This window comes from Pseudophryne corroboree, chromosome 8 (genome assembly GCF_028390025.1).
Source record: "Pseudophryne corroboree isolate aPseCor3 chromosome 8, aPseCor3.hap2, whole genome shotgun sequence".
Classification (NCBI taxonomy): domain Eukaryota; kingdom Metazoa; phylum Chordata; class Amphibia; order Anura; family Myobatrachidae; genus Pseudophryne; species Pseudophryne corroboree.
Window position 1 is genome coordinate 372,884,212 of NC_086451.1, and position 22,569 is coordinate 372,906,780.

Below are 22,569 nucleotides of genomic sequence, written 5' to 3' on the forward strand. Positions count from 1 at the left end.
GCATCTTATACAGTAGTTTTGTTTCCATCCCGTTTTAAAGTCTTGAACAAACCACATCCCCTTCCACTGACTCTACTATCATTCCACCTGCCCAAAACTAAGCCACCCACTCGGCACCCATCTACTCACCTCCAACAATAAACCACACTACCCCCGGTCAGGCAAGTTTTGCAGTATATGGAGGCTTTATACTTGGGGAAGAAATTCAATTGGATGCAAGGTTTACAGTGGGTGTGGGAAAGACCAATGTGTAGCCAATGAGAGGATTGTACTGTTAAAGCAGTAACCTGTCCTTTCCTGTGATTATGTTAGTGAGGACAAGGTGGCAGAGTCGGAAGGTGTGATAGGTTATGGAGGCAGTCAGGAGGCCAGACTGGGAAACAGTGGAAGGAATATGGGGGGGTCATTCCGAGTTGACCGCTAGCTGCCATTGTTCGCTGCGTAGCGATCAGTGAAAAAAATGGCTAATCTGCCCATGCACCGCAATGCGCATGCGCGTCGTACGGATACAAAGTCCATTGTGGTTTTGCACTGGTTCTAGCGACGATTCCAATCGCACAGCCGAACGCAAGGAGATTGACAGAAAGAGAGCGTTTATGGGTGTCAACTGACCGTTTTCTGGGAGTGTTTGGAAAAACGCAGGCGTGGCGGGGCGTTTGCTGGGCGGGTATTTGACGTCATTACCGTGTCACTCGTCGCAGCAATCATCGCACAGGATAAGTAACTACAGGGCTGGTCTTGTTTTGCACAAAATGTGTTTGCAGGCGCTCTGCTGCACAGGTGTTCGCACTCCTGCAAAGCGAAAATACACTCCCCCGTGGGTGGCGACTATGCGTTTGCACGGCTGCTAAAAACTGCTAGCGAGCGATCAACTCGGAATGACCCCCACGGTGCCTAGAAATACTGAATAGTGACCAGAGGCTGCGGTCACACTGATGTGGAAAGAGTGTGGTGACCCTGTGACCTCTGACATCTATCCACCCAACTTCTTATAGATCACAGTATTTCTATACAGTTAGTAAATATACTAATGCAGGGCAACAATGGCACCAATGTGCCCTGTGCTCACCGCGGCAGACTGCTAATGAAGGCTGTACAATAACATGGTAATTCTGTGGGTATTTACATGCCAAGTGTGAGCTCCATAAGATGACTTTCCCCCGGAGAATCCATGCTCAGTTCCGATTGCCGGGAACATCTGCTATTTCTCACTTGCTTTTAAACAAATACTCTAATTTCCCTTGAACACTCAAGCATTCAATGCTCCTTCTTGCATCAGGGGCGAATTTAGGGGTCAGGCCACCCCTAGGCACAACATTATTGGTCATCCCCCATCATATCACTGTTCCCACCAGGTTGGGGCCTCCCAATTGCCAATGCAGCACCAACCTCACCCCTCATCCAGCACCACAATTTACTGACCATTGTCCCCTCCTCCCTCACCAGTTACAAAATAAAAAAATAAGTAATAATGAAAAGAAAGAAAAAATCACCTGGCCTCATCTGCTGTGCAACCCCCTAGCAAGTGTCACCACTAGGCACGTGCCTCATGTGTCTATTGGGAAATTCAAAACTGTCTTGTATCTGATTCACATTTACAGTGTTTATCTGCATTCACTAGACTGTTGTGGAATTACTGGGTTAATTCTAAGAAGTATGAACTTGAAGTCATTGTGTAAATTTGCGGAGTAGCTCTTTCAGCCAAGTTTTATTGTGCAATCTTTAACACTTGCATTTCCGCTAACCTCTACAGAAGTTGCCAGTATCCACAAGGAATTGTTTCCCACATAAGAATACTCCACCGTCAGATAAGTTTTAGCAGGAATTTCCTAATGGTATTTCCGTTAAGAGTTACTTTGCCGACACCTATGTTGGGCCAACAATGGGGGTAATTCAGACCTGATCGCTCGCTAGCGGTTTTTGCAGCGCTGCGATCAGGTCCGAAACGCACATGCGTATGCACCGCAATGCGCACGTGCATCACACAGGTACAAAGCGGATCGTTGCTGTGCCATGGGTTTTACGAAGAATCCATTCGCACAGCGGATCACAAGGAGATTGACAGGGAGAAGATGTTTGTGGGTGTCAACTGACCATTTTCTGGGAGTGTTTGAAAAAAGGCAGGCGTGTCCATGCGTTTGCAGGGCGGGTGTCTGACGTCAATTTCGGCCCCGGACAGGCTGAAGTGATCGCAGCGGCTGATTAAGTCCTGGGAACTCAGAAACTGCACAAAGTTTTTTTGTACCGATCGCACACTTGCAAAGCGTAAATACACTCCCCTATGGGCGGCGACTATCTGCTTGCAGCACTGCAGAAAAAACCATAACGAGCGATCAGGTCTGGCCCAATATGCAGGTATCAAGAGTTTTTACTCATTTTCCCAGCACATGCTTGCCTACTTTAAAAATCTCCTCTCCGGGAGAAGCCCGGAGAGGAGACGCTGCAGGAGACTTCGGGGGGCGACACTGGGCTGTGACATCACTGAGCCCTGTCCCCACACTGGGAAAAATGTTGCGATTCGCGGGTCCGCGGGCGGGGCTAAAATGACGCGATTTGCGTCATTTTGTCCCCACCCCACGGATTCGCAAATACGGGAGTGTATCTCTTCATCCTGCCCGCATCACTAGGGTGCGACCAGGATGCGGGATGCGGCAGACCTGACTACTCTTCCTGGGGTGCGGGGGGCTAACCCAAACGGGAGCCTCCGCCAGCTTCCGGGAGAGTAGGCAAGTATGCTTTTACATTTAATTCATATCTTCTAGTTTCAACAAAATACAGAAAACCCCTTGTATCAAGCTATTTTATTTTCTCTTTCTTACGTTGTTGCCCTACTTTCTGTTAGTGGTAAGGTTACTAAAGTGTGGGTTTATAGAAATGGAGTGTTGCCCATAGCAGCCAATCAGATTCCAGCTACTATCTTCTAGAACAGGCTTTTTCAACCAGTGTGCCGTGGCACACTAGTGTGCCGCGACCAGTTGCAAGGTGTGCCACGGAGCCAGAGCAGCTTCCTGTACCTTCAGAGTGGACTGTTGGCCCGGGCTCTTCTTAGAGGATCATTCATGCTCCGGCTGTGACCTGTGCCTTGATGATACGGCGGTGTGATATCATAGGTCACGGCCGCCGCTTCTCACCACCCAGCCAGCCCACCCGCCTGCATACACATCTTCCAATTCACGCCTGCATACACAGCTTTCCTTCCCACCCACATCCACAACTGCCCGACGCCGGCTGCTCAGTATTTGCAGCACTCCACTATGAACAACCCCCCGCCACTGAGGGACAGGGAGGAGGACAGCTGACCGGTAGGGGCTAATATTTGTTTTGTTATTTCTCCTGTGGGGAGCAATAGGATGTATGGATTATGGAGGGAAAAATGTGAATAATTCATGTGGGGAGCAATAGGATTTATGTGGGGAGAAATGTGATTGATTGATTGATTTATGTGTGAGCAACATGATTTATGTGGGGAGAAATGTGATTATTTTTTCTGTGTAGGCCAATGTATGTGTGTATTTTTTTGTTTTTTTTTCTGTGGGGAACGGATGGTGTGCCTTGGCAATTTTAAAATAGTGTTCGGTGTGCCGTGAGTAAAAAAAGGTTGAAAATCACTGTTCTAGAAGGTACTAGATAAATGATCCGTAGAATCTGATTGGTTGCTATAGGCAATATCTCTATAAACCTACACTTTAGTAAATATACCCCTTTTCAGTGTTGGACTGGACCACAGCGGTACAGGGGAAACCACCGGTGGGCCCCACAGCCTGGGGGCTTCCACCTTCCCCTCCAGGGATCAAGGTCCAGACTGTGCACTTGAATTATACATTACAAGTGTTACCTTATACTACACAGAACTATTTTGTATTTTCGACAGTGCATTGCTGTTATTAATCTGGTACATTATCATGCACTAGCAGTATTTACTATATAAATATATTAAGGACCCAGACCATGCACTCCCTAATGGTTAGCCAAGCCTCTGTGGAGGCTGGACACACGCCCTCTGGAGAGTGGACACACCCCTAAACATGGGCATCCACCCGGTGGGCCCTTCATGTCCCAGTCCGGCACTGCCCCTTATACCCCTTTCACATCGCACAAATAACCCGGTATCGACCCTGCATATTGCCGGATTGATATGGGTCAGTGTGCGGTGTGAAAGCGCCATGTCAGAATTCTCGGGTCGCCTGACCTGGTAATTCAACCCGGGTTATAAGAAGGGTTATTCCCGGGTTGACTACCAGGTCAGTGGCTGTGTAAACAGATTCCTGGGTCGATGCGACCCGTGACCTGTTTACTAGATAGAGAGAGGCGGAGATGAGCGTAACTCCTAGCGCCGCCTCCGCTGCGGGCTCCACCCTCCGCCGCTATGGCCACCGACCCAGCATATTGCCAGGTCTGGAAGCCAGCGAAAGGGGTAGCAGAGTCTCCAATGCCGGAACCCACCCGCCAAGGACCCGTTTCCAATTCCCGGGTGGAATCCGGCATTGGCGATCTGAAAGGGGTATTAGAGTCTCTGCCTAATAGCGGTGGTGCTATATTGGAATAGAATTACAATCATACTTTCCCACTGACAGTGGCAGAACATCAAGGAACACACAAAACAGGACAATGGGGCATATGTATTAAGCCTGGAGAAGGCATAAAGAAGTGCTAAAGCAGTGATACGTACAAAGTGTTAACGGACCAGCCAATCAGCGCCGGTGTCAATTTACATATTGGAGCTGATTGGCTGGTGCGTTATCACCTTGCACTTAACATAGAAACATAGAATTTGACGGCAGATAAGAACCACTTGGCCCATCTAGTCTGCCCCTTTTTTTTTTACCATGTTTTTTTATCTCAAACCTTATTTGATCCTTATTTCTTTGTAAGGATATCCTTATGTCTATCCCATGCATGTTTAAAATGCTCTACTGTCTTAGCCTCTACAACCTCTGATGGAAGGCTTTTCCACTTATCACTGCTTTATCACTTCTCCAGGCTTAATACATCTGCCCCAATATGACAAAAATTATTATATGGATCTTTAACCACCTACTTGTACAAATGGGGCAAAGGCAAATATCTTGAGTCAAACTGACGCAGGTACACCTATAGATATAGCAGCCCATCCAGCTGTTATAGTGGATGACATTGAGGCTAGATGTGGTTGGAGTAGATAATGCTGCTGCTGCTGTGATAGCTCTTTATGTACTGTAAATGCACAAGAAGGGGTCTCTTAGAAGCAGACGCTTCCTGCTGCAGTAGTGATCCAAGCTGCGCCCTAGGACACAGCATTGGATCATTGCACCACAATCGGGCCAGCTGCATTACCCATGGAATCATGCAAGCCACTTGTCGCAGATCCTTGTAAAAGGCCAGGAAATCTCCATCCATCTGAGATCTTGGCCTCTTCCCATCCCCTAAATCGTGGTGACATGCCATCGCCGCCCCTTTCCTTAAATAGCATCAGGCTGTCAATTACTGAAAGTCTGAATCTGTATTGTGTCCTGTGTCGCAGGACCCATTCGCGCATATGCAGAACGGGTCCTGACTGCATGCGCAAAGTACCCAACATGGGTACTTTGCGCATCAGGATGCAAATCATTTGGGATTTGAATTAGCCCCACTGTGCAGTGATATAACCAACATCTTATATGCAGTCACCCCTCCCCCCACTCTAAACACTATGGGGGGTATTTATCAAGGCATGGAGAGATGAAGTGAAGAGAAAAAAGGAGAGTTATTGTAGACTTACCATTGTTAACTCTCTTTCTGCGAGGTACATTGGGTTCCACAGGAAAAACATTGCGGTATAGAGTGGATCTTGATCCAGAGGCACCAACAGGCTAAAGCTTTAGCTGTCCCAGGATGCATTGGGCCATCTTATATAACCGCGCCTCCAGGAACTGAGAGTTCAGTTTTGTTAACCAGTCCAATGAAGGAGCAGGTAAGAGAAAAGGTAGATACCATAGAACCACATTCTTACGACAGGAGAAGGTACCAGTGGCTTATGCCATACAACCCAAAGAAGTTAGGTGTGTCAGGGTGGGCGCCCTGTGAAACCCAATGTACCTTGCAGAAAGAGAGTTAACAATGGTAAGTCTATCATAAATCTCGTTTTCTGTAGCAGATTACATTAGTTTCCACAGGGAAAACATCAGGGACTTCCTAAAGCAGTTCCAAAAGTGAGTTGACGCACCTTAGCGGATGTGAGTATCCAGCATCCAAAGGAAGCATCCTGTGAGGCGAAGGTATCAAAGGCATAAAACCTAAGAAATGTGTTCACTGAGGACCATGTAGCCGCCTTGCACAATTGATCTGTGGACGCACCTCGGCGGGCCGCCCAAGAAGGTCCAACAGACCACGTAGAAGTGTCTAGCGTGGCTTCATCTCTAGATACGGAGAGCCCTTACCACATCCAAAGAACGTTCTTTCTGAGACAAATCCGAAGATATAAAGGCCGGAACCCCAATCTCTTGGTTAAGGTGAAAAGATGACACCACCTAGGCAAATAACCTGGTCTTGTTCGTAGAACTGCCCGGTTACGGTGAAATATCAGAAAGGGTGGACGTCAGGACAAAGCGCCTAAGTCCGGCCCCTGTCTTGCAGAGGCAATAGCCAGCAAGAACAGGACCTTGGCCATCAGCCATTTAAGGTCCACCAATTCATGAGGTTCAAATGGAGACTTTTGCAGGGCATGCAGTACAACAGACAGGTCCCATGGAGCAACAGGAGGAACATAGGGTGGCTGAATCCGCACGACACCCTGAAACCATACCGAAAAGGCAGATATGAGAACCTTTTGGAAGGCCAGACAAAAGCCTATGTCTAGGCCTCTTTGCTAGAATACTGGAAGTTCTGAAACTATAGGCATCCTAATTCTTATCAGCACACCAAGTGAAGTAAGAAATCCAAACCCTGTAATAAATCCGGGCAGAGGCCGGTTTGCGGGCCATCAACACAGTTTGAATGACCGCCTCGGAAAAACCTGTGGCCCTCAGGAGTGATGCTTCAAGAGCCACGCCATCAAGGCCAGTCTATCCAGGTCTGGGTAGAGACAAGGGCCCTGCACAAGGAGGTCTGCTCACTGAGGAAGTAGACGGAGATGGCCTGTCGACAGACCCTGCAGGTCTGAGAAGCAATGCCGTCTGGGCCATGCTGGAGCAACTAGAAGTAGTATTCCTCCTTCTGGTTTGAACTTCTGTAGGACCCTGGAAAGGAGTGACACTGGAGGGAACACGTAGGGCAGCCGAAAGTTCCATGGAACTGCCAGTGTATCCACGAACACTGCTTGAGGATCCCTGGTCCGAGATCCCAAGACCAGAACCTTGTGATTGTGGCAAGACGCCATGAGGTCTACGTCCGGTAGACCCCCATCTGTCCACTAGGAGTTGAAAGACTTCTGGATGAAGACTCCACTCTCTGGCGTGCACGTCCTGGCAACTGAGGAAGTCCGCTTCCCAGTTCAGGACGCCCGGAATGAACACTGCCGATATGGCTGGCAGATGACGTTCCGCCCAACAAAGGGTTTTTGACACTTCCATCATTGACATGCGGCTTCAAGTGCTGCCTTAATGGTTTATGTATGCCACCGTGGTAGCGTTGGCTGACCGTACTTGAACAGGCCTGTTCTGTACCAGAGGTAGGGCAAGAGATAGTGCATTGAACACTGCCCTCAGCTCCAGAAATATTTATTGGGAGTAGTGATTCCTCCTTGGTCCAACGACCTTGAAAAGAGTGTTGCTCCAACACCGTTCCCCATCCCCTCAGACTGGTATTCGTTGTCCGCAGGACCCAGTTGGGGATCCAGAAAGGATGGCTTCTGCTCAGTTGCTGGTCCTGAAGCCACCAGGTCAGCGACTGACGAACCTCCGGAGTCAAAGAGATCATTTGAGATCTGATCCGATGAGGTAGGCCATCCCTCTTGGAAAGGATTAACCATTGTAGCGGGCGGGAATGAAATTAAGCATACTCTACCATGTCGAAGGTCAACACCATCAGGTGTACTTGCATTGTCGAATGTATTGACACTCTGGGGCGATGAAGGAAGCATCTTATCCTGTCCTCGAGCTTCAGGACTTTGGAGACAGAAACTTTGAATGTGCGTGTCCCAAAGTGCTCCTAGGTGCACCATGCTCTGAGCTGGGACCAGCGAGGACTTCTTCCAATTGATTAGCCACCCATGGGCTTGCAAGAAGGTCACCATCAGTTGCAAATGACTGATGAGGACTTCGTGGGAAGTTGTCAGAATCAGCAGGTCGTCCAAGTACGACAGGACTCTGACTTCCTGGTGGCGGAGATGGGCTGTCATCATGGCCATGACCTTGGTGAAGATCTGAGGATCCAGAACCAGTCAAAATGGCAGAGCCTGGAATTGGTAATGAAGGATGCCAATAGCAAACAGCAGGAACTGCTGATGCGACATGGCAATAGGAATATGCAGATATGCATCCTGTATATCCAGGGATACCATGTATTCTCCGGGTTCCGTAGCCAGCACAATTGAGCTCAGCGTTTCCATACGAAACCAGGACACTCTCACAAACTTGATCAGAGATTTGAGGTAAGCATAGGCCGGAAGGCCTCATTGGGTTTTGGGAACAGAAACAGGGTCGAGTAGGTACCGGCACTACCTCCTGTACTCACCACCGTTTGTAGAGCTTGCGCCTTTAATGGATTCAAAGGGAGAGCTGTGGTGCAAAACTGGTGAAGGGGACGTCTCTTGAATCACTGCCACTGCTCCTGAGGAAGCTGGCAGTGATTTTAGCAGTGAAACGCGTTGAGCCTGCTTGTATGGACCACTTACCTACCGTCTCCTCATCATCTTTTCTGGCTTAAATTGGACTCACTTGTCACCACCGATTTTCCTGGAATCAAGCATACTTTTGGACCCGGATTTTTTCCCACTACAAAATTGGATCTCCAAGCCATTGGAATACCTATGGGACTGCACCTTATAGATCGGGTAATACCAGTGCTATAGAAGGATCAATAACTTTCTGTATATGAGCCCTAGCCAGTATTGCAATATAGTATTTAATTGAGGAGATTATTGGAGGTCAATATTTCCAACAGGCTTTTATGTTTTACATGATTTGTGGCAATTATCCTTCTTCTTTATAAATTTGTAATAAATTGTTATATTTGATATATTTTTCATTGTGAAACGTCCTTTTAATTTTCGGAATAACTGCCGGCGCCAGTATTCCTTTTCTTTTGTATATACTTACGGAGGTCTGACCACCTCTATACAGGCTGCCGCTGATAGCGCACTCACATTTCCTATCTCGATTGTCATGTTTTGAAGCAGGCTGATGGGCTGCCAAGGATTCTTTCGTCTTGGGCTTGGTGGATTTGGGAGCATGAGATTGTCTCGGGAATGCCTGACCTTTTGCTTTCCCCTAAGGTCGAAAGGAACGAAAAGTGGTAGCTTTTGCCTTCTGTGCAGAAGGATTAGTAGTTGGGAGAAAAGCCATCTTAGCGGCTGCTAATTCAGACACAATTTTATTTAGGCCTTCCCAAAATGTACCCAGTGAAGGGGAGTACCTCCAAGGTCTTTTTGGAGTCTAGGTCCACTTTCCACGACCTCAACCACAGTATGCGGCGAGCCAGAACAGATGTGGCCGATGCCTTGGCTGCCAATACTCCCGCCTCAGAGGACGCCTCCTGAATGTAATAGGCGGTGGGGGTAATGTGAGACAGGTATTGTCTGGCATTTTCAGAAATATCCACGGGCAGCTCTTCCTCTAATGCCTGAATGTCACAACCCGGTCCAGTTTGCCATGCCGATGGGTCACTAATCCCTCCTGCCGCATGCAGAGTCGCTCCATCACAAGGTACCCGTGTCCGCTGTCACTTACAAGACATACAGGCTTCAGTATTGCCCGGCCTGCTAGGCCACAAGCCACATCAAAGCATGACCTAGAGTAATGCTGTGACAAGTCCCAATCACCTGACCGTGGTTCAGCCAATCGATAGCCAGTCTGATCTCTCTGCATCATCTGATTCTGCTCAGCCTATCCCAACTAGCCAAGGGGTATATGTTCTGGTTACTGGCTCTCAGTCTTTGCTAGTTCATTGTCTAGCTTAGCTCTAGCTGAGTGAAGGTCACTTGGCTTCCTTGCATTCTGTTTCCCTGCAGGTGCAGTTTCTTCCCTAAGTGCTGCACAGAATCGTAATCCAGCTCCACACTTGTGCAGGCCTTTCCTTTGGCTGCACAAGTAATCTCTTCAAGCTCCTGACTGCTGGTGCCATCCAGCACCTGAGATTCCAGCCTGTTCCAGTTCCTGGATCCACTCCGGTTATTCATAAACTACCTTCCTGTTCAGTGTTCAGTTTGCATCCAGTCGAAGTCATGTCAAGAGTGCTTCCTGATCCAGCTCTACAGAAGACCATCCAGTCCGAAAGATGGTTACCACACTGCTAAGGTCAGCCACTCCACCATACTGGACTGCAGTTACAAGTAAGGAGAGTGTTGTACATCATTACTGTATCACCCCAGTATTAGCCTGTCTATCACACTCTTCACTCTCCTCATACATCATCCACTCACCAACACCGAAACCCTTGGTGGTCTAGTGGTCACGATCCAGCATTTTCTTGCCAAGACCCGGGTTCGATTCCCGGCCAGGGGATGGTATTTGCCAGCTTACTTATACACCTCCAAGTACTTACTCAGACATTTCCAGACTCTGGATACACAAACAAATACCAGTCTGACACTGATCCCACGCCTCAATACCTTTTGCAGCCCACGAGGCAGCTATAGTTGGTCTATGAATAGCCCCTGTAAGGGAGTATATAGATTTTAGGAATCCCTACACACACTTATCTGTCGGTTCCTTCAGTGAGTTGACAGTGGTGACAGGTAGAGTGGATGACACCTCAAGGCGGGTAACGTGAGAATCCACCGGCGGAGGTGTCATCCATTTGTTATACAACTCTGCAGGGAGAGGATAGCGAGCCAAGGCTCGTTCAGGCAGAGGGAATTTCTTCCCTGGGTCATATAGTTTTAACCACCTTCTGTTTAAACTTATCAGTTTTCTTTGCCACAATAGTGGAATCCTTATCATCAGTGATTTGTAGACTATGCTTAAGAGCAACCACTAAGGCAGGGACATAAATTTGCAAGGGAGAATCCTCATCAGTAACACAGGATTCAGTGTCTGATAGGACCGTATGCTCCCTCTCCTCTTCAGATGAGACATCAGAGAGGTTTGTGGATTGTGAGGAGGAAGCAGATCGCTTAGAGGACCCAGGGACACGGGAGTGACCTGGGGTAGATTTCTGGCTAACCAGAGATTGAAATAATTGCTCTGCATACCGGCTCCTGGATCCTGACCGCCGGGATACTGACAGCTATTCTCCCTCTTGGGGTGTCCATGACACCCCTGGAGGGAGAATAAAGAGCGTGGCGTGCACAGCGAGCCCGCAAGGGGCTCTTTTGGTGCACGCCCTGCTGCCGGCATTCCAGCATTCGAGATCCCGGCGCCGGTATGCTGGGCACCGGAATCCCGAGCGCCGGTATATCGTAGTACACCCGAATATACGCATGTGATAAATACTGTGTATTACTATATTATAAGACCCAAACGCACCTAGCCCAGGGTACAGAATATAGGGGATAAGTCAGACCTGTTCACTCACTAGGTTTTTTTGCAGTCCAGCGTTCGCATAGTCGCCGCCCATAGGGGAGTATATTTTCACTTTGCAAGTTTGCGAACGCATCTGTAGCAGAGATGTACAAACAGATTTTGTGCTGTCTCTGAGTAGCCCAGGACTTACTCAGCAGCTGTGAACACTTCAGCCTGTCCGGGACCGGAATTGACGCCAAGAACCCTCCCTGCAAACGCATGGACACGCCTGCATTTTTCCAACCACTCCCAGAAAATTGTCAGTTGCCATCCACAAATGGCTTCTTCCTTTCAATCTCTTTGCGAACGCCCGTGCGAATGGATTCTTCGCACAAACCCACTGCTGAGCGGCGATCCGCTTTGTACCCGTGCGATGCACCTGCGCATTGCTGTGCATACGCATGCGCAGTTTAGACCTGATCGCAGGCTGTACGAAAATGCAGCCTAGCGATCAGGTCTGAATTAGGCCCATAGTGACAGTTATATCTAGGAAACACTGGGGTAAATATACTAAGATGGGAGTTCTATTTAAAATGGGATGTTGCCCATAACAACCAATCAGATTCCAGGTATTATCTTCTAGAAGGTGCTAGATAAATGAGAAGTAGAATCTGATTGGTTGCTATGGGCAACATCCCATCTTAAATAGAACTCACATCTTAGTAAATTTACCCCACTGAGACTGAAACCACACAGCAGATACAGGCACACACAGTCACAGGCAATGCAGAAATTATTATCACAATAAAGCTGCACTGGACTAGTGTATGTATGTATGTATGTATGTATGTATATATATATATATATATATATATATACATATATTTATCACAGTGCGGTCAGTGACCGGAGGATATATCAGAATACTCGTACAATGTATTCTGTAATAGGTACACTCTTTCTCAACTAACGCTGTCTGTGACAAGACATGTAGGATACTCAAGTGTTTGTAAAGTCTCAGCGCTGTGTACAGGCGGCTTTACAAGGGAGACGTTGCCCTGCAATCCCGGAGACTAGCAGCAGCTATGCTCAGAAGATGGCGCCCAGCGTCTCAGTCAGGGAGTGAGGGAGAGAGTGAGGCAGCTCCAGGGCAGGAAATCTGCGTGGAGATGGCACCCTGGACCGGGGGAGGGGCTACAGGTCAAGCGCCGTCTCCCTTAGGTATTAGTAAGCCTTATTAAATGGGGTGTTAGCACACCCGACCTGTGCTCTATTGCCCTGGTGGTCCAGTGTGGTCCCTGCCCAGTGACAGTGTCCACACCAGCGCCACGACCCGTCTCCCTAGGTCACAGATGGAATGTGATTTAATGGTGGGTCCCGCCTGGGGGACCCTCTTAACTCCTCCCCATAGCAGCCACACGAACCAGGAGAGCGGTCTGCGAGTCTGTGCCTAAGCCGTGACTTCTCTGCCACAAGTACCTGGGAACCAGGCCACGGGAGTATGCAACACTGCTTGGGAGGTGATGGAGCTGCAGCGCTGAATGTCACTTTGACACACAGCGCTGACAGCCCAGCCAGAGATTAAGAAATCTTTTTTCAGAAAAGCTATTTCAGGGCTGTCCAGTGCAGCCCTCCTGTTAGGTGACCTGCTGCTGCAGGCACCAACTCCAAACTGAGCTCTCAGTGACTGGAGGCGGGGTTATAGAAGAGGCACCATTTCATCCTGGGACAGCTACAGCTTTAGCCTGTTGGTGCCCCTGGATCAAGATTCACTCTACATCCCGATGTTTTTCCTGTGGAAACCAATGTAACCTGCTGCAGAAAAGGGGTCTATTTACTAAGCATTGGATGGAAATAAAATAGATGGAGATAAAGACCAGCCAATTAGCTCCTAACTGTTATGTTACAGGATGTGTTTGAAAAATGACAGATGCTGGTTGGTTGATACTTTATCTCTATCCACTTTAACTCTCTCAAAGACTTAGTACATAGACCCCTGAATCACTAACCAATCAGCGCCTGTCATTTTTAAACCACAGCCTGTAAAATGAGAGGGTGAAGCTGATTAGCTAGTGCTTTACTTTTCTCATTTTTATTTCTCTCCATGCTGTGATAAATATCCCCCTAAATAACAGTGCTATATTGGAGAAGAAACATGAGGCACCTAAACATAGGGTCGCTGTGTAGCTGTCACCTCCCAGCTAGTGGGGTAGGTGCAGCAGGTGACAGAAGCAGAAACGTGAAACTACATTTCCCCTTTTTCTTTCAGCTTTTAAAAAGTAAAGAGATAGTTCCCCTTTTCTGTTTCTAATGCATTTCATAGTGAAAATGCAAGACACAATGGGGGTGATTCCGAGTTGATCGCAGACAGCAACTTTTTGCTGCTGGTGAGATCAACTAATCCCCGCCTATGGGGGAGTGTATTTTAGCTTAGCAGGGCTGCGATCGCTTGTGCAGCCCTGCCAAGCTAAAAAAGTTTTGTGCGGTTGAAGAGTAAGGCTGGATCTACTTACCCTGTGTAACGGATCCGGCTTTGACGTCAGACATCCGCCCTCTGTTTGGCTGGACACGCCTGCGTTCGGTCGACCACTCCTAGAAAACGGCATCCAATGGTGAGTATCCGCCCCGGAACGCCTCTCAGTTGTCAATCTTCTTGCGATCGCACTGTGTCTTCTTCTTTCGCTGTGCACGCCATTGCCCGGCGATGTCCGTCGCCGGGCAACGACGCGCGTGCGCAGTTCAGACACGTTCTCACCGCAGCGAAGAACCGCTGCGTGCGAACGGGTCGGAATGACCCCCAATGTGAGGGGTGGAGTGATAAATGCCCTGTTTATTATTAATCAGGCTACTACATCCACCAAGTGCATCACTACATTTCCCATGGGGCTCTGCAGGACTCATCTGCTTCACTCAGTTTCTATTCTTAAATATGTTTACGATAGTATTGTCATGGGCCACTGTCAGCATCCATGGGCTACGGACGCCGTGGCGACCAGAGCCATAGAGACAAATACTCAATAACTGCAATCCCCTCTTCTCCCGCTTTGAAATACAGTGATCTGTGTGTGTCTGGTGACGTAGGATATGCAGCGCATCAGATAGATAGACAATGGTGCTCAAGATCTTTAAAGAGATCAGATATTGGAGGTTATTCACAGTTGTTAGCAAACCAAAAAAGTCAGCAATTGGGTAAAACCATGTGCAGTGCAGGTGGGGCAGATGCAACATGTGCAGAGAGAGTTAGATTTGGGTGGGGTGTTGTGGCCGGAGGGACCCCAGCCACGAGGAGAATGGCCGCCTGCGGCACTGAAGGGGTTAACCCCTAGTGCCCGGCGCCATTCCGAGAGACAATGGGCGCTTGGCGCCAGATTTAAAAATGTATGGGGCGCTAGGCGCCATGTTGTATTAAAGGTTTAAAATGTATTTTTGGTTGTGCCGTGGTCCCGGACCTCTCCGGAGACCACGACAGGGAGGACAGCCCCCCGGCGCGCTCAGCAGAGTGTGCACGCCGGGGGAGAGGGCAGCCGCCGACCGCCGGAGTCCGTTAGCTCCGCTCCTGGCAGCGGTCGATGCAGCCTCGGGCGCACTGGAGTGTGCGCGCCGGGGAGAAGGGTGAGCGCTGCGGCTGGGAGCTTGGCTCCCGCTGCAGTGTTCTCTGTGAGAGCCGCCGCTGGGGGCCGGGAGCTCTGCTCCCGGCGCCTCAGCCAAGCACGGGTGGCCAGCCGCAGCAGCCGGGACGGACGTCCCGGGCTGCTAGCCGGCGAGGGGGGTGCGCCGCAGCCCGGCTCCCCGCCGGACACTGCAGCGAGGCCACAAGTCAGCGCCGCTCATGGGGGACCGGGCTAGCCGGCTCCCTAGCGGTGTGGGGGAAATTAGGTTGGCGAGCAGGCTGATGAGCGCTGGGGTCCGGGAGCTACGCTCCCGGCGCCTCAGCGCTGCAACAGAGCCAGAGTCACGGCGGCCGGGACAAGTGTCCCGGGCCGCCGGGCTTCAGTACAGGGGGGTGCGCCGCTGCGTGCGGCGGGGCCACAAAAGTAGTGCCACACTGGGGGGACAGGGAGAGCCAGCTCCCTGGACCCCAGTGGCAGGCAGACAGGCTGGAGGGTGGGGGAAGCCAGCCCCATACCTCCAGCACGCAGAGAGCCCTAGCAGCCAGGCTGCAGGGCTAGTACACAGTATTCCACAAACCAGACAGTGTGTTGTAAGGCACTGCAGTGCCTAGGTATGTGGAGCCTGTGCAGGCTCAGAGTGTATTTAAATGTCTAACATGTACAGTGTGATTTAAATGTGATGTATTTAAAGGTAAATTGCACTTACTTGGTTGTGTGTCCCAGGAGGGGGGAATCCATAGCTGTGCAGGCTGATGGATTCTCCCAGACCTTTTACCCAAAAACGGAATGCTTTCCCATCCAGCCTCACATTTCCAAGGGGTACAGGGAGAAAGAGAAGCAGCTCAGCTAGGAAACAGGCTGAGTGGTTTCTTGGAGCTCCATGGAGATCACCCGTAGTGCCAAGAAACCTGGACCGGGGAGCCAGGCTGCCCAGCTCTGGAGCCCAAATCCAGGCTGCAGGCAGTGAGAGGGGTCCCGGGCAGGTTTCTGGAAGTCAGATTTAGGAGGGAAAACCTCCCCCCAGTCAGACTGAACGGCACCGTGGAAGTATCCTGATTCCCCAAGCTGGGAGAGTCAAAGGAGACCGACCACTCCCCACTGTCCATAGGGAACAATGTAAAGCTGTGCATGAGACCAGAGCATGCACAGCTCATGGGTAAACATTGATTGGTTGTGCACCACAGGGCGGGCTTACCCCCTGCGGTAAGGGGTCTTGGAGAGGGATAAAAGAAGGGCAGTTGGCCCATAGGAGTGTATTATTCCATCTTCTTCTGCTGAAAACATCTGATTGTATGCTGTTGCCCCTAGCAATAGGGAGGAGCCTTTTTAAAGGTTATTTGAGCAATAAACATCTTTGCCTCAAGAAGACTGCTTCATCTTGTGACCAACAGGGTTAGGCCAAACCTAGCCCCGTTCTCCGGCTGTCCAGGGAAGCACCTGACGTCTCCAAGCTCCGCCTTCCGCCAGCTACCGGTAGAGGCCTAGCAAGTGGCTAGTGGGGATTCGTCAGCACCACACAGGGGTGGTAAGGCAGTGCGTCGGCACATACAGAGCAGAACCGTGGTTCCAAACGCCACGGCAGGTTAGGAGTTTGGTGGTGGCAGCGAGAACCCGCCCACAGCGCAGTGGGTGGAGTCAGTAACAGGCGGTTACTGACGGTAAGCGGGAATCCCCTATGTGGTCAGGCCTCGTGCGGCTTGACCTTCCATTCTGTGCGCAGTCAACGGGACGCGAAAGCGGCGAGTGCTTTCGTACGGTGCCGTCCTGTCACAGGTGTGTTCAAACTGAAATCTAAATTGCAGCGTAATAATAAAGCAGCCAGTATTTACCCTGCACAGAAACAATATAACCCACCTAAATCTCTCTGCAAATGTTATATCTGCCCCACCTGCAGTGCACATGGTTTTGCCCAATTGCTAACTTTTTTGGTTTTACTAACAACTCATTATCAGGGGCTAGCAGGCTACTTTCAGCCTGAGGTGCAGATGCAAGCAAATGGGCCGACTTTTCTATCGGTGCATGCAACTGGAAAAACGGGCGTGACAAAGTGTAGATCCCTTGCAGCGCGATTTGCGTCATTGTGACCGTGCCCCCTGCCCTACTATGTCGGTAATCTCGGCATAGTGTAGCGGAGGAGGGGCCACAATGATGCAATCTCATGGCCATGCCCCCTGCTCCTCCCCATCATGCCCCCCTGTGCTGCCCCATGTTCCCTGCTGTGCCGACATTCTGGCTACCTCCTCCAGGAGGAGGCAGCCAGAATGTCGGCAACTATGATAACCTGTGGTGAGCGAAGCAGACCACCAGGCTTGAAGAGTGGCGAGCTGCCTCCAAGCCGGGATTCTGACAGACAGATGCCGCTACCGGTATACTGACAACCTGCATCCCGTCTGCCGTTAACACATTCTGATTCCACCCTGGGAAGGTCCTGAGCCTGTGGGGTTTTCCTTTTATGTATACAGGCTAAAAAATGTAGGTTAAATGTTTAGCAGAGTAAGTGTCATGTGATGTAGTATTGCGCCAAATGAACCCTATCAAATTCACATATTGCAGTTAACTTAAATCTGCAATTGTTTGAAAAAAAAAAGTTTTTCTATATATTACTGTGGTTATTTCTAAGATACATTGCTTTCTTCTATTCTCCTTATTAATGTAATTGCAGCCACTAAAAACGATCTACAGTTTGAGGTTATGTGATCACCATAGTCACATGGCATAGGATGCAGTGAGCAGAGAGAGACTTTGGAACGCACCTATACTCACAATGCATTAGCACATACTTTCCATCATTTAATTGTGCGGACTTGGGGGGCAGCAAGATCCTGAAAGCGTGTGTGGTTACAGTGTGTCACATTGGGTTGTGCTACATCCCTCGGTGGCAGGCCTGGCCTCTGTAAAGCAGTAGGCTGCTATAGTTCAACTGACCTCCCCTAAATGACACTCTTTGCGTTGCCCAGTGCAACTCTCACTGGGGCATGACTCCCAACTGTTGGGACAAATGAATGGGGATTATCCTTCCCAAATCTGATCAGATCGGAGGTATGCTAACAGAATGTACCACCAACGTCATTCACAAAATCAGGGGTCTACTGTATATACTAAGCCCTGGATTGAGATAAAGTGGACACAGATAAAGTACCAACCAACTCCTAACTGTAATTTTTCAAACTCTGCCTGTAACATGGCAGTTAGGAGCTGATTGGCTGGTACTTTATCTCAGTCCACTTTATCTGCATCAAAGGTTTAGTAAATAGACCCTTCAGAGTTCAGGTTAGACTCTCACTAGGAAGGAGCAGCAACCAAATATTTTCGATGCACCTTCCTTCCTCATAAAATGGGAATTCATATTACTTTGTACTACAAAGGGACAAAACTTGCTGTGTACAGTAAAAAACCCAAAAAACTTTTATGTGTGATTGCAGCTAAATCGGTCTATGGTAGTGACCACACAGCCTTGGAAAAATAAACAGGCGTTATATGGAAGCTATTGAGCTATTTCTGTAAGGACAGGTTAATCAGTAATTCATGACTTGCCTCACCACTGCAAAGCGAGATATCTGAGTACTCCTCAGCCACTGCTTGCATAGAGGGCCAAGGAGGATGGAATGTTTGAAGGGTGATAGAGGGTACAGGGCTGAGAGATAGAGGGTACAGGGCTGAGAGTGACACCACTACACTTATGGGCCCTACACACTTAGAGATTTCACTGAAAGATATGAACGATCTCGTTAATGAATGAATGAGATATCGTTCATATCTTTCAGTGTGTAGGCACCAAGGATGAACGATACGCGGCCCCGCACTCGTTCATCGCTGGTGCTGGCTCGTTCATACCTGCAGGCCAATATGGACAATCTCGTCCATATTAGCATGCAGGGCTATGGACCCCCCCCTTCCCCCGCCGTCGGGCAGCTCGGTGGCCAGTCGGCAAGTGTGTAGGGATCTTTAGTATGGGTACACACCATGACGATTTCGTCCCGATGGCCCCGATTTCGATGCGTCGTGCAAGCGATTGGATAGGAATTGTTGCTGAAATGTACTTTTTCTGATAACGATTCCGATCCGATGCGCGTACCCGCCACTCGCAGGTCGGATCGGAGAGAGCACCCGATCCGATGCACGGTAAATACATGTCACCGTGCATCGGATCGGTATCGGGGGACCCACTCTCTGCTTCCCGTGTGCATCGGCAGCGCATCGGGAAGCAGGGAGCTGGCGGGGGGATCGGACTAGTGATCAGCTAGTGATCGTGGTCTGAGCTGCATCGCGCTGGTGTGTTCTTAGAACTAAGCAACGCTGCTTCCCCCACTCTGCGCATGACAACTGTAATGTCAGCAAACACATTAAAACCACACCTGGTAACTCTATCCTGTCCTGGGAGAAGCTTTGAAATATGTGGCACTCAAGTCTTTGCAGCCTGTGCAATGTCACGATATGTGGCCTCTAGATGTAATAGCCTCCTATTCAGCTACTGAGCTTTCTTAAAGTCTGAATAGGACTAATGGGCCTTATGGCAAGTCTTGACCTAGGGCACAGGTCTGAGCCTATACAGATGACCAGCCCTTGCAACTGCAATGTCTGAATTACTGCTCCTAACCAAATACCTTATATTGTAAGAAAAAAATAGAAGGGCTATCATACTAATATAGAAAAGTGTGTATTGAAAAATATGGGATAATATATATATAATACATAAATATAACAAAACAAAACATAAGATTATACCATGGGTATTCATATATATTTTCGTGCCCAGTGATGTGCACTCACTCCTCATTGATCTTCTCTGCTTGGTTGCCCATAACCAAATGATGCTGGTGAGGGGTCTACAAGTGTGGTAGCGTCATCTCACAGGGAATGAAATGCCCAAAGCCTCCCCTCTTAGTTAAAACAAAATGTAGTGCACCATCCATGTATCCAATTTAGTATTGTAGACTTTGCTCAGACTTCGGTCAGTGGGGTATTTATACGTTTTCCCACCTAATAAGGAGAAGCCGGATCAATATATAGGACAAAAGAGGTGACACATCTGGGAGCCATGTGTAACATCCCTTCATCCTCTGTAAGTAGAGCGGCAGCATTCATACTCTATAGTGAGTGTGGCCTGCTGTGCGTCTCAGAGTTATGCTCAAAGTATGCATTTGAATTCCTCAATAATCATCCTATTTTGTTGAGGTGGTGGATCTTGCTACTTACAGCCAACTGTGAAGCAGCCTGTTGGGTATATTTCATCTGGTATCCGGTCTCTAGGTCAACCACACTTAGGTCGGCAATCTCTACGTCAACCACTATTGGTCGACAGTAACTAGGTTGACAGGGTTTCTAAGTTGACAGGTTCTAGGTCGACAGGTCAAAAGGTCGACATGCGTTTTTCACAATTTGTTTCTTTTTTTAAAATTTTTCATACTTAACGATCCACGTGAACTACGATTGGGAATAGTAACCTTGCCCGAAGCCTGGCGAACAAAGCAGGCCATGCAAGGGGACACGGTGCACTAATTTGGGTTCCCGGTTACCGTACGGAGAAAACGTCACACACAAAAAACCTCATGTCGACCTTTTGATCTGTCGACCTAGAACATGTCGATCTAGAAACCCTGTCGACCTAGTTACTGTTGACCAATACTGGTCGATCTAGACACTGTCGACCTAAGTGTGGTCGACCTTCCATACCACACCCATTTCATCTGAGGTAAAGCATTGGTATTAATAGTCATGGTCTCTTCATGCTGGCAGCTATGGGCTGGTGTGCCTGCTGTGAGCAACAGAAGGCTAAGAGCAATGCAATGGAAGGTTCTGAAAGTGCCAGATAGGCATAAACGTTTTCATTTGTCCCTTTTTTCCCTTTTTATTGGTATTTGTGAACCCCATGGAGAAGGTCTTTTTTGGGCAAGAGTTCCACCTCAAAATCTGAGGCAGGCAAACTCACTGTTTTTGTGGCAATGGTGGGGAGCTGTTCCAAATGCAATAGTCTGTGATTTGTGGAAATTTTTTCAAGATAGGTTCTCAGTTTTAAAGCGGCATTTAGTATAAAGGCAAACCAACCTAGTTTTGCGTGTAAACCAACGGCTGATTTAAATCTAATGAGAATCGTGCTCTCTCCTGCAAATCATGGGCTATTACATTTGGTCCACTGTGTCCTCCATTGCAGCGCTGACCACCAGGTCATATGGCACCTGCACTATTTGGCTAATTCAGATGTGGTTGTAGCTACTATTGCTGCTACTTACATAGAAGAGCAGCAATAGCACTAATATGACAATGCAGCTGATGGACGCATCATGCCTCCTCCTGCATTACTGATCCAAGCTGCGTCCAAGGGTGCAGTATTGGATCTTCCCTGACACCATTGGCTGGCTGCGTGACCCATGAAGTCACACATGTCGGTCACCGCAGCTGCTACATAGAGGCAATGAAATCTACGTCCTCTGACGGAGACCCGGGCCTCTTCCCTTCCCTGCAACAGTGGCGACATGCCTCTGTATAGAGAAATGGGGGACATCGCTGCCCTCTCCCCGCTCCAAACGGCATCACACTGTCAATCACTGACAGTCTGATGCTGATCGGGTCCTGCACATGCGCAAAGTACCGATAATCAGTACTTTGCTGCATGTAACGCTACTCCAACCACATCTGAATTGCCCCCTATATGTTGGCAAGGGAATGAAAGCACTTTCACTTTACCCTACCATCAGCAGAGATCAGGTGGCTTTCTACCATAGGGATCAGCTGCAGGCTGACTCTCACCTGATGTCTGCAGCCGCAACACGTCCGACATTGCAGGACCTGATCTGCACATATGCTGATCATTAAATATCGGATATTTGCGTAAAGATGGGATTTCCATAAATCACTGAATCAGGGCCCTCATTCCGAGTTGTTCGCTCGCAAGCTGCTTTTAGCAGCTTTGCACACGCTAAGCCGCTGCCTACTGGGAGTGAATCTTAGCTTATCAAAATTGCGAACGAAAGATTAGCAAAATTGCGAATAGACACTTCTTAGCAGTTTCTGAGTAGCTCCACACTTACTCGGCAACTGCGATCAGTTCAGTCAGTTTCGTTCCTGGTTTGACGTCACAAACACTCCCAGCGTTCGGCCAGACACTCCTCCGTTTCTCCAGCCACTCCCGCGTTTTTCCCAGAAACGGTAGCGTTTTTTCGCACACACCCATAAAACGGCCAGTTTCCGCCCAGAAACACCCACTTCCTGTCAATCACATTACGATCACCAGAACGATGAAAAAACCTCGTAATGCCGTGAGTAAAATACCTAACTGCATAGCAAATTTACTTGGCGCAGTCGCACTGCGGACATTGCGCATGCGCATTAGCGACTAATCGCTCCGCTGCGAGAAAAATATAACGAGCGAACAACTTGGAATGACCCCCCAGGCCCTTTGCCTA

At 48.9% G+C, this 22,569-nt stretch overlaps 1 protein-coding gene across 1 annotated transcript in view; it reads right to left on the reverse strand.

Moving 5' to 3' along the window:
* LOC134949159 (galectin-4-like) overlaps positions 1 to 22,569 on the reverse strand; it is a 56,187-nt gene that overhangs the window by 32,627 nt on the left and 991 nt on the right. The window lies entirely within an intron of this gene.